Raw genomic sequence first — 11,593 nt, 5'->3', positions numbered from 1 at the left:
GTATCTGCATACCCTCCATTGGAGTCAGTAGCTTTGAGTTGAATCCTCAGCTCATTATCATGGTGCAGCAAAGCTGCCAGTATTCCGGTCTTCCACAGAAAGAACCTACAGAGTTTCTGGCACAGTTTTTACAAATTGCTGACACAGTACATGATAAGGAAGTAGATCAGGATGTCTACAGATTATTACTGTTTCCATTTGCTGTAAAAGACCAAGCCAAGAGGTGGTTAAATAACCAACCTAAGGATGTCTACAGATTATTACTATTTCCATTTGCTGACAAAAAAATTCCTGAATCAATACTTTCCTCCAAAACGGATGACACAGCTAAGGCTGGACATCCAAGGCTTTAAACAAGGAGATAATGAATCTCTTTATGATGCCTGGGAGAGATACAGAGAGATGCTACGAAAATGCCCCTCTGAAATGTTTTCAGAGTGGGTTCAGTTGGACATCTTCTATTATGGGCTTACAGAAAGAGCTCAGATCTCTTTAGATTGCTCAGCTGGTGGATCTATCCATATGAGAAAGACAATTGAAGAAGCTCAAGAGCTCATTGATACAGTTGCTAGAAATCAACATCTGTACCTAAGCAGTGACTCTTCCATGAAAGAAGAGGCTAAAACAGTAACTACTGAACTCAGTCCTACAGAGCAAGCTGCTGAATTCAATCAGCAATTGGATTTTCTAACAAAGCAGTTAGCTAAATTCAAGGATAAACTACAAGAGACAAGGATGGCTAATATAAACATGGAAGTACAATTAAAGCAAACAAAATAGCAGCTGTCAAAACAAATAACAGAAGAATGCCAAGTAGTTCAATTAAGAAGTGGGAAGACATTAAATACCCCACCTCAAGGCAGCAAGAAGCCAAGAAATGAGCAAACCACCCAAAATCAACCTGAGGACAGTAAGAGCCCAACTTCAAGTGCTAAGGACACACAAGACAGCTCTTGGGTGGTCCATAGGTGACCTTAAGGGCATAAGCCCAGCTAGATGCATGCACAAAATCTTATTGGAAGATAATGCTAAACCAGTGGTTCAACCACAGAGGTGGCTAAATCCAGCCATGAAGGAAGTGGTGCAGAAAGAGGTCACCAAATTACTAGAGGCTGGAATTATTTATCGTATTTCTGATAGCCCCTGGGTGAGCCCTGTTCAAGTTGTCCCCAAAAAGGGAGGCATGACAGTGGTTCATAATGAAAAGAACGAACTGGTTCCTACAAGAACAGTTACAGGGTGGCGCATGTGTATTGACTACAGAAGGCTCAATACAGCCACCAGAAAGGATCATTTTCCTTTACCATTCCTAGACCAGATGCTAGAAAGCAGGGTACTAATCAGTGATGGGGGCACTCACTTCTGCAACAAACAGCTTGACTCTGCCATGGTCCGGTATGGGATTCGCCATAAGGTGGCGACTCCATATCATCCACAGACAAATGGGCAAACTGAAGTCTCTAACAGAGAACTAAAAAGAATCCTGGAACGGACTATAAGTACTCGTAGAAAGGATTGGACACGAAGCTTGGATGATGCTCTGTGGGCTTACAGAACAGCATTCAAGATTCCTATAGGAACCTCTCCATACCAACTTGTGTATGGTAAGGCATGCCACCTGCCCGTGGAACTGGAACATAAAGCCTACTGGGCAACCAGATTCCTAAACTTTGATGCCAAATTAGCTGGAGAAAAAAGATTGCTCCAGCTAAATGAGCTAGAGGAATTCAGATTCACTGCTTTCGAAAATGCCAAGCTTTATAAAGAAAAATAAAAAAAGTGACATGACAGAAAGCTGTCATCTAGAATCTTTGAACCAGGACAAAAGGTTCTATTGTTTAACTCTAGGCTCAGACTATTCCCCGGGAAACTGAAGTCCCGGTGGAGGGGACCATATGTGATTACAAGTGTATCACCATATGGTTATGTGGAGCTTTAAGATATTGATTCTAACAAGAAGTTCATTGTTAATGGATAGAGAATCAAGCACTATCTTGAAGGCAATGTTGAGCAAGAGTGCTCAAGGCTGAAGCTCAGCAAGGTCCAGCTAAAGACAATAAAGAAGCGCTTGCTGGGAGGCAACCCAGCCATGGGGCATCACTTCCTCTAAGCATTTTGCCCTATTCTTGATTTTATTTGTTTATATAAAGTTCACTGATACTAAGGTAAAGAGTCAATTGTATAAGTTCACAGGGTTACAGAAGGATTCTGTACACAAAACAGAGAAAAAGAGCTCACTGGCAAGAAAACGCCAGTAAGAGTCTGTTTTGGGCGTTCAACGCCCAAAAGAAGCATCCACTGGGCGTTGAACGCCAGTAAGGATAGCCATCTGGGCGTTAAACGCCAGACAGAAGCATCTTCTGGGCGTTGAACGCCAGAAAGATGCTCCTTCTGGGCGTTTAACGCCAGATTTACAGCGTCCTAGGCGTTCAGAAAAACGCCCAGTGACAAAGGAGTTCCTGGCGTTCAACGCCAGAAAGAAGCAACAGCTGGGCGTTGAACGCCCAGGAGAGGCAGCATGTGGGCGTTGAACGCCCAAAACATGCAGCGTTTGGGCGTTCAGACGCCAGGATGGTGGGGAGGAGGTGAATTCGTTTTTACTTCATATTTTTCATTCTAAATTTAATTTTCATGTTTCAATTCATGATTTCTTGCATAAATATGTTAAGAACCCTGATTTCTAAAATCCCTAATTTCTAAAAAACCCTATTTTAAAAAAATCAAATATATCTTAATCCATAAGCACAAATCCTTTTTTTATCCAATTCAACCCTTTTTCAAAATTTTCAAAACAAATCTATCTCTTTTCATTCAAAAATCTTCTCAATTAATCAACGGAAGTTAGATTCGATCTGAAAGAAGACGAATATCTGGAGATCCAGGAGCAAATCCGAATCAGGAACTGGGAGATCCTAGCCAATCCTGAAACGAAAGTGGAAAGGAATATGGTCCAGGAGTTCTATGCTAATATGTGGCATACAGACAGGCAAAGACTATCTGGATCTGCTATCTATGACAATCGGACCTTGGTCAGAGGAAAGATTGTTCATACCCACCCTGACAAGATCAGGGAGATCTTAAAGCTACCTCAGCTGAAAGATGATCCAGACTCTTTCAATAGGAGAATGATGAGAACAGACAAGGGCCTGGATAAGATTCTAGAGGATATATGCATCCCTGAAGCCAGGTGGACCACCAGCACGAAGGGTGTCCCAAATCAACTCAAAAGAGAAGATCTCAAACCAGTCGCCAGAGGATGGCTGGACTTCATTGGGCATTCTCTGCTGCCCACTAGCAACCGTTCTGAAGTCACTATTAGAAGAGCAGTAATGATCCATTGCATCATGATGGGAAAAGAAGTGGAAGTTCATCAACTGATTTCAACTGAATTCTACAAAATTGCAAACAAAAATTCCAAAGATGCCAGGTTGGCTTATCCAAGCTTGATTTCTATGCTCTGCAAGGACGCTGGAGTAAGGATGGGAATAACTGAGTATATCTCAGTTGAGCGGCCAATCACCAAAGCATCAATGGAAAAACAACAATCACAGGATGACCCCATCAAAAAGAGAACACAGGAAATTCTCCCAGAAATCCCTCAATCTGAATACTGGGAGTATCTTGAAACATCTATTACTAAGATGCAAGAAGCTATGGAACAAATACAGAAAGAACAGAAGGAACAAAGTAGCATTCTTTGCTATTTGCTTAAAGAACAGGAGGAGCAAGGGCGTGATTTAAGGGAATTGAAGCGCCAGAAATTATCTCTTGAAGGACCAAGCACCCCGCATATTAGAGGAACATCCACTTCCCAGAACAAAGGTTGTTAAATTCCAATCTTAGCCTTAACTCTGTGATAACTGTTTTTATTTTAGTTTTACCTTAGGAATCATATAGTAGTAATTAGTATCTATATTTTTGATTTTATCCCCAATTAAGCTATAATTTAATTTTATCATCATCATTACACATGAATAAAATAGAAGAATTTCTTTAGAATAAGAGGCAATATTTTTTCGAGTTTTTAATAAGATAAATTCTAATTATTTATATGTGGTGGCAATGCTCTCTGTCTTCTGAATGAATGCTTGAGCAGTGCATACGTCTTTTGAATTTGATGTTTAAGACTGTTAAATATGTTGGCTCTTGAAAGAATGATGAACATGAAACATGTTATTGATAATCTGAAAAATCATAAAAATGATTCTTGAAGCAAGAAAAAGCAACAAAGAACAAAGCTTGCAGAAAAAAAAATATATATATATAGAGAAAGAAAAAGAAAAAGAAAAGGCAAGAGCAAAAAGCCAATAGCCCTTAAAACCAAAAGGCAAGGGTAAATAAAAAGGACCCCAAGGCTTTGAGCATCAGTAGATAGGAGGGCCTAAAGGAATAAAATCCCGGCCTAAGCGGCTAAACCAAGCTGTCCCTAACCATGTGCAAAAAGCTACTAGTCCCGCTCATCTAATTAGAATCTGAGCTTCACTCAAAAACTCTGAGATATTATTGCTTCTTAAAATTATTTGTATTCTATTTTATTTATCTAGTTGCTTGAGCAAGCAACAGTTTAAGTTTGGTGTTGTGATGAGCGGATATTTTATACGCTTTTTGAGGTTAATTTCATATAGTTTTTAGTGTGTTTTAGTTAGTTTTTAGTTTATTTTCAGTAGTTTCTAGGAAAAATTTATATTTCTGGACTTTACTATGAGTTTGTGTGTTTTTCTGTGATTTCAGGTATTTTCTGGCTGAAATTGAGGGAGCTGAGCAAAAATCTTATTCAGGCTGAAAAAGGACTGCTGATGCTGTTGGATTCTGACCTCCCTGCACTCAAAGTAGATTTTCTGGAGCTACAGAACTCCAAATGGCGCGTTTCCAATTGTGTTGGAAAGTAGACATCCAGGGCTTTCCAGCAATATATAATAGTTCATACTTTGCTCAAGGATAGATGACGTAAACTGGCGTTCAATGCCAGTTCCATGTTGCTGTCTGGCGTCCAGCGCCAGAAACAAGTTACAAGTTGGAGTTCAACGCCAGAAAAACTTGTTCATTTGCAAGTCAACTGATAATTATAATTGACCTCCTAACTGAGATTTACAAGATAACCAGAGATTGCTTCAAACCAACAATCTCCGTGGGATTCGACCCTTACTCACGTAAGGTATTACTTGGACGATCCAGTGCACTTGCTGGTTAGTGGTACGAATTGTGAAAAGTGTGATTCACAATTCGTGCACCAGCTTCCAATAAGCTTCCCTAAATTTACTTCTGATATGAAACTTGAGCGCAATATAAGATAGGTTATATGACTTCTTACAGTGAATTTATTGCTCACCATATGGGTGCAGACAATGAACCTATAACGGACGATGAACATGTGACATTTTTATTTTATTGGCTAAATGTCATAGTTTTCTGCTCTCGAAGTGTCCAAATACAGAAACTTTTCTATCCCCTTGCTGCCTTTTTACATGAGGGGAATAACTTCAACTTGGCTAAGTTACTTCTGGGGCACATTTTTGAAGAACTCGGCCAATTTGTCAATTGTCTTCGAAAGAATTTTCTAATTAGCACGGGAGGTCCTCTCTGGCTTCTCCAACTCAGACTGAACGCCGTTTTCGAAAAATTCTTGATAACACCTGGAGACGGTGCATCTGATAAGAAACACATTGAGGGCTTTCGATTGGCTACTTTCAAGCCACACTTCCCAGAAGCTCAATCGAATGAAGATCGATTCTGGGTTGTTTTCTCTCTTTTCCATTCCTGTAAAAACTTTAATAATGATGACCTCAATTTCACTCCCTTTTTACGTCGAAATTGCGGTCCTGCCTGGCTTGAACGTCTCCTCTTTCCCAATGATAATCAAGAGGATGAAATTACCAATAGGACCTGGGCAAACTTGCTGGTTGTCCAAGTGATCCTAACAGGGCTGCCGCAATACAAAAAGGAGCGTTTCAAGGCTACTATTTATGCTCCTCATTATGCAGTCAGACAACTAGGTTTCTCTTAAGCTATTCCAACTCCATTCCTCAAAAATAGCAAGCCTCTTTGCCATGTCAACCTGGCTTCGAAGGAAGTAGTCGACGTCTGTCTTTCTTCGAACCAAAAACAAAAAATGGGCTACCATCATCTCGTTTATGAGCGTAGTTCATTTATTACCAAATCTTGCTTCGATTGGTGGACTGCATACTTCTCTAAGTACAATCGCACCTTTGAAGAAATCAAGAATTCTGCCACTCGAATTGCATCTGCTGCTGGCTCTCTAAAAAAGTCTTTGAAAAGAAAAGCCGAAACCACTGCATCTTCGAGACAACCTCAGAGAAAGAGTCGACAGACTCCCTTGAGAACTTCCAAAAGAGTATATATTTCAATTGAATTCTTCGAAATTATATATGTTTAAACCTGACCTGATCTCAATTCTTTCCTTAATTACAGGTACAATCATCAAGCGAAAGCTCTTCTGAAGATAATGAACCTTCAATCTAAAATCTCCTTGCTGCCTCACTAGACTCGAATGATGACGATGAAGCTGATCCAGCTTCTCAATTGATTCGAAGAAGAAGACAACCCATTCCGGTAAATTTATTTTGTCTTTTCGAAAGTATTAATTCTATCAAATTGTGCTCAACAGTTTTATATGCTTATTTCAGATTGATACCATTGCTCAATCATCTTCTTCTTCTCTTGCTCCTAATCAATCTACACAACAAAATCAGCCAAGGCCAGAACAACAAGAATCTTATGATTCAGCCCAAACCATTGCATCTGCTAAACCCATTCGGGTGGTTCCTCCAATTTTAACCGAAACACAAGTGGTTGATTTAACAGAGGAATGACATTCACAATCTCAAACTGCAAACATCGATCACCCTCCTTCACCAGTTCAAGCAGAGGCTCTTATTGGATCTCAAGTGGCTCCTGACTCTGACTCTCCTTCTCGAATTCCAGAATCCAATTCTGATTTACCTTCTCGAGTACCAGAAACCATTGTTCCTGAATCTAATTCACCTACCCGAATTCCAGAAACTATTCCTTTGCCATAAAAATCTCTCAGTCCACCCAGAAATGCTGGACTTTCAACTCCTCATGACTTGGAACCATCTTCTGAAACCCTTGGCATGATCCTTCAACCTATTGATACTGATTTTATTGGATTGGTTAATATCTTGAACCAAGTTGTTTAAGAAGATAAGGTGCCCATTTCCACTCCAACACTTGCAGGTCCTTCAATATCTGGTCTCCCTCTTGAGCTAAATCAAAGTGCTCAAAACCAATTAATGACTCTTCTCAAACTCCTGTCACATTCTCCCCTTGAATGGACCAGCTCACCAGGCTTGAACCCGATTCTTTCTGAAATTCTGGGTTCCTCTCTTGAACTTCAGGTTCCAGCCCAACATTCTACCATAGTCATGAAATTCATAAAGGTCTCCAATGACTATGTTGCTGCCCAGAATAAATTGCAAGAGATTAAGGATAAAGAAGCCACAATCAACACTGAAACAGGGGAATATAATACAGCTCTTCAACCAATGAAAGATTCTTGCAAAGAATTTAATCTAAGAATCTCTCAAGCCTTTACTGCTCGAGCCCACTATGATAAAGAAGAAGAACTCGAAGCAGAATTTACTCGGATCAACGAGAGGCTTGCCAAGGTTCGAAAGAGAAAAGCTGACATAGAGCTACCTCTGGCCACTGCTCAACGCAAGCAATAAAAACTCTTCAAGGAGATTTACACCGTTGAGACCAAACAAGAAGAGTGCGCGAGGCAACTCGAAAAGGCTCAACATGAAGAGTATGAGCAGACCGAAATACTCTCAGCCCTGGACCGTGAGAGAATTCAACTGTATCCAACTTGGCGGAACTTCTAGCACCTTATATTTCTCCACCCTAGGACATCGATATTTGTAATGACATCCTTTTATTTTCAGACTTATGCATTTTAATTTTGGTTCAACAAACAATGATATTGCTTCAAATACTTTCCATTTACTGAGTCGATTACATTTTTCAGATTCGATATCTTTGATTCGATATGCATTTCCGGAATATAATTCAATTATTTGAAAAAGCCCTTCCCAATTATAGGACCATTTGCCAAGAACCCTCGACTTCCTTTCCATTGTCAAAATAACCTTCAAAACCAACTCTCCTACACTGAAGCATTTTTTTTCTCTCGACGGATATAACTTCGAGCAACACTTTTTTTCATCGAATCATATTTTCAAGTGCTAATATACGTCCTGAGTCTAAATCATTTAACTCATCGAACATTGTATTCCAATAATCATCAACCGAAAAATCATCTTGCTTTAGCATTGTATTCGGTAAGCCCAAAATACTTGACTCAAAGTCTCATGCCAAGTTCAAGGCCTACTTCCGATCTTTTTTTTATCAAACTGATCAAAATTTTATTTGCCGTCTCGACTTGTCCGTTGGCCTGTGCATAATAAGGGAAGTAACCATATTAATTTTTCTTGAAGCTGCAAAATTTTTGATTCGTTGACCGGTGAACATAGTTTCTTGATCAGTACTCAATGTTTGAGGAATTCCGAATCGATGGATTATATGTTCCTCGATGAAATCTATTATTTCATTTTGTCCAACCTCTATAAGAGGAACTGCTTCGACCCACTTCGTAAAATAATTTATTGCTATCAGAATAAATTTGTGGTGTTTCGATGAAGAGGGGTGTATCAACCCAATTAAGTCCAGAGCCCAACCTCTAAACGACCATGGCTTAATGATCGAATACAGCTCAGACGCTGGAATCTGTTGTATCAGCCCATGTCGTTGACATTCTTGACATGCCTTTGCGTAACCGATACAGTCTTTAACCATGGAGGGCCAAAAAACATGATTTCGACATAGTACCCATTTCATTTTAATACCAGCCTGATGAGCACCACATATTCCTTCATGGACCTCTCCTAAAGTAATGTTTTTTCAGCTTGACTTAAGCATCTCGAAAGACTACCGTCAATTCCCTTCTTATACAACTCATCAGCCATCAAGACAAAATTCATTGCTTGCAATTTTATCTTTCTATCAACTCGAGTACTAGGATTCCTCAAATACTCAGCGATAGGTTTCCTCCAATCATCATCTTCCCATTCATCCACACACAAAGCCTCTCTTTCATCTACAGGTACTAATATTTGACGAATATTTGTCAATTTTCTTAGTGTCTCTGGGCCTATCCTGTATCTTGAAGCTATTTGAGCTAACTCATTACCGATTTTATTCTGAATCCTCGGGATATGAATTAATGAAACTTTTCGAAAAGAAGTTAACAACTCCCAAGTCGTTGCCAAATATTTTTGCAACGTCTCATTGTTATATTTGAACTCTTTCGATAACTATTTCAAATCTAAATGGGAATCCCCTAGGATATGGACTTCCACATCCCCTTTTCCGATCAAGATTTCAAGGCCTAAAATTAAAGTTTCATACTCTGTCATATTATTTGAGCAAGGATATTTAAGCTCGAACAGAAATTTCGATGGAATCCCTTCTAGTGAAATAATCAAAATTCCTACCCCTGCACCATTTTTGTGCTTAGACCCATCGAAATACAACTTCTAATAATCGACTTGAACATCGAGTACATTTGCCCTTTGGCCATTCAGATTATTCGAATTATCAACTAGAAAATCTGTAATGACCTGTCCTTTTACAGCTTTTGCTGGGACATATTGCAAATCAAATTCTGTCAATGCTAACATCCATTTTCCCAAACGACCTCGTAACATTGGAGAACTCAACATATATTTGATAAGGTCAGTTTGTGCAATAATTTTCACAGGCTTGCCCACCATGTAACACTTTAATTTCATGCACGCATAATATAAGGATAAACACAATTTTTCAATCGATGAATACCTTGTCTCAATATCAGTCAATACCCGACTAAGGTAATAAATGGCCCATTCATGGCCATTCTCATCATCCTGAGCTAACATACACTCAATCGTGTTTGTAGAAGCGGCAACGTATGGTTTCAAAGGCTCATGTGGATGAACATTTGCCATTATTGGAGCTTTAGACAAATAAGCCTTTATCGACTCGAAAGCTTGTTGATGCTCATTCGTCCATTCGAATTGTGAATCATTATTTAGTTTTAATAAAGGTGCAAACACTTGAGTTCAGTCAGAAAGATTCGATATGAACCTTCAAAGATAATTCACTTTCCCCAAGAACGATTGAACTTCTTTTTTCGACTTAGGAGAAGACAATGCTAAAATTGCATCATCCTTATTCTTATCGATAGCAATCCCCTTTTTATGAACAACAAAACTTAGGAAGTTTCTAGCCGACACACCAAAGGCACATTTCAAAGGATTCATTTTTATTCCTTTCTTCCGCATAGTAATAAACGCCTGCCTTAAATGATCAATGTGTAGATTCGCCGAATTCGACTTAACCATGACATCATCAATATATACTTCGATAAATTTTCCAATATACTTATGGAATATGGCATTCATTGCACGTTGGTAAGTTGCACCAGTATTTTTCAAACCAAAAGGCATAACTACCCATTCATAGGTGCCTAATGCCCCAGGACATCGAAAAGTAGTTTTGGACACATCATCCTCTACGATAAAAATTTAGTTATAACCTGAATAACCATCCATTAAAATTAAAATTTCATTCCCTGCTGCAGAATCAATTAACATGTCTGCTATGGGCATAAAATATTCATCCTTCGGAGTGGCATTATTCAAATCTCTGAAATCAATGCACAGTCTTAATTTTCCATTCTTCTTCATCACAGAAACAATATTCAAAATCCACTCAACATAGCGTGTGGTTCGAATAAATTTTGCTTTAATTAAATGTTCTATTTTTTCTTTAATCTTTTGATTAATTTCTGGAGCAAAACGTCGAGGAGTTTGTTTCACAGGTTGAGCATGTGGATTTAATGCTAATCAATGTTCCACAACAGAACGATCGAGACTAAGTATCTCATGATAATCCCAAGCAAAACAATCTTTAAATTCATGTAAAAGATGGAACAGTTCAGTTCGAAAAAGGTTCACAAGATCTTTACAAATGTAAGTAATTCGAACATCATCAACAGATCCCAAATTAATTTCCTCCAAGGGATCTTGGGATTCAAACCCTTTTAGATTATCATCATCTTTTGCTGAATATTTTTCAAAACCCAGGGATTCTAAATCACAGATGCAATCAAAAGATAAATCAACAGATTCATTAGGAATAGAATGAAGTTGATCATTTGCTGGATTAACAACAACTTCATTTTCATTTTCAATACAATGAACTTCTGCTATTTCATCAGCAGTTTGACTAATAACATCATTTGAATTACATAAGGAAGAAGAACCTAGACCATGACTAAATTCGATTGAAAGCATCGAATTTTTGCTATGAAAAGAAGAAAAAATTACGTTCCTAAATTATTCGACTTCATCAGAAGAATCATCTTTATTTTCTACTGAAAGGAAATTATTTATATATTTATTTAAAGTTACCAGATAATCCGAGACATCTCGTGCATGTTCCATCGAGCAACACCTCGAATCCCTTCTAAGACGAACAATTCCAACCAGTTGGGGGCACAGCAAGGTGTGGACGA

This window comes from Arachis ipaensis, chromosome B01, assembly GCF_000816755.2.
Source record: "Arachis ipaensis cultivar K30076 chromosome B01, Araip1.1, whole genome shotgun sequence".
Taxonomy (NCBI): domain Eukaryota; kingdom Viridiplantae; phylum Streptophyta; class Magnoliopsida; order Fabales; family Fabaceae; genus Arachis; species Arachis ipaensis.
The sequence above is the reverse complement of the archived record's forward strand: the minus strand, read 5'-3'. Positions refer to the sequence as shown.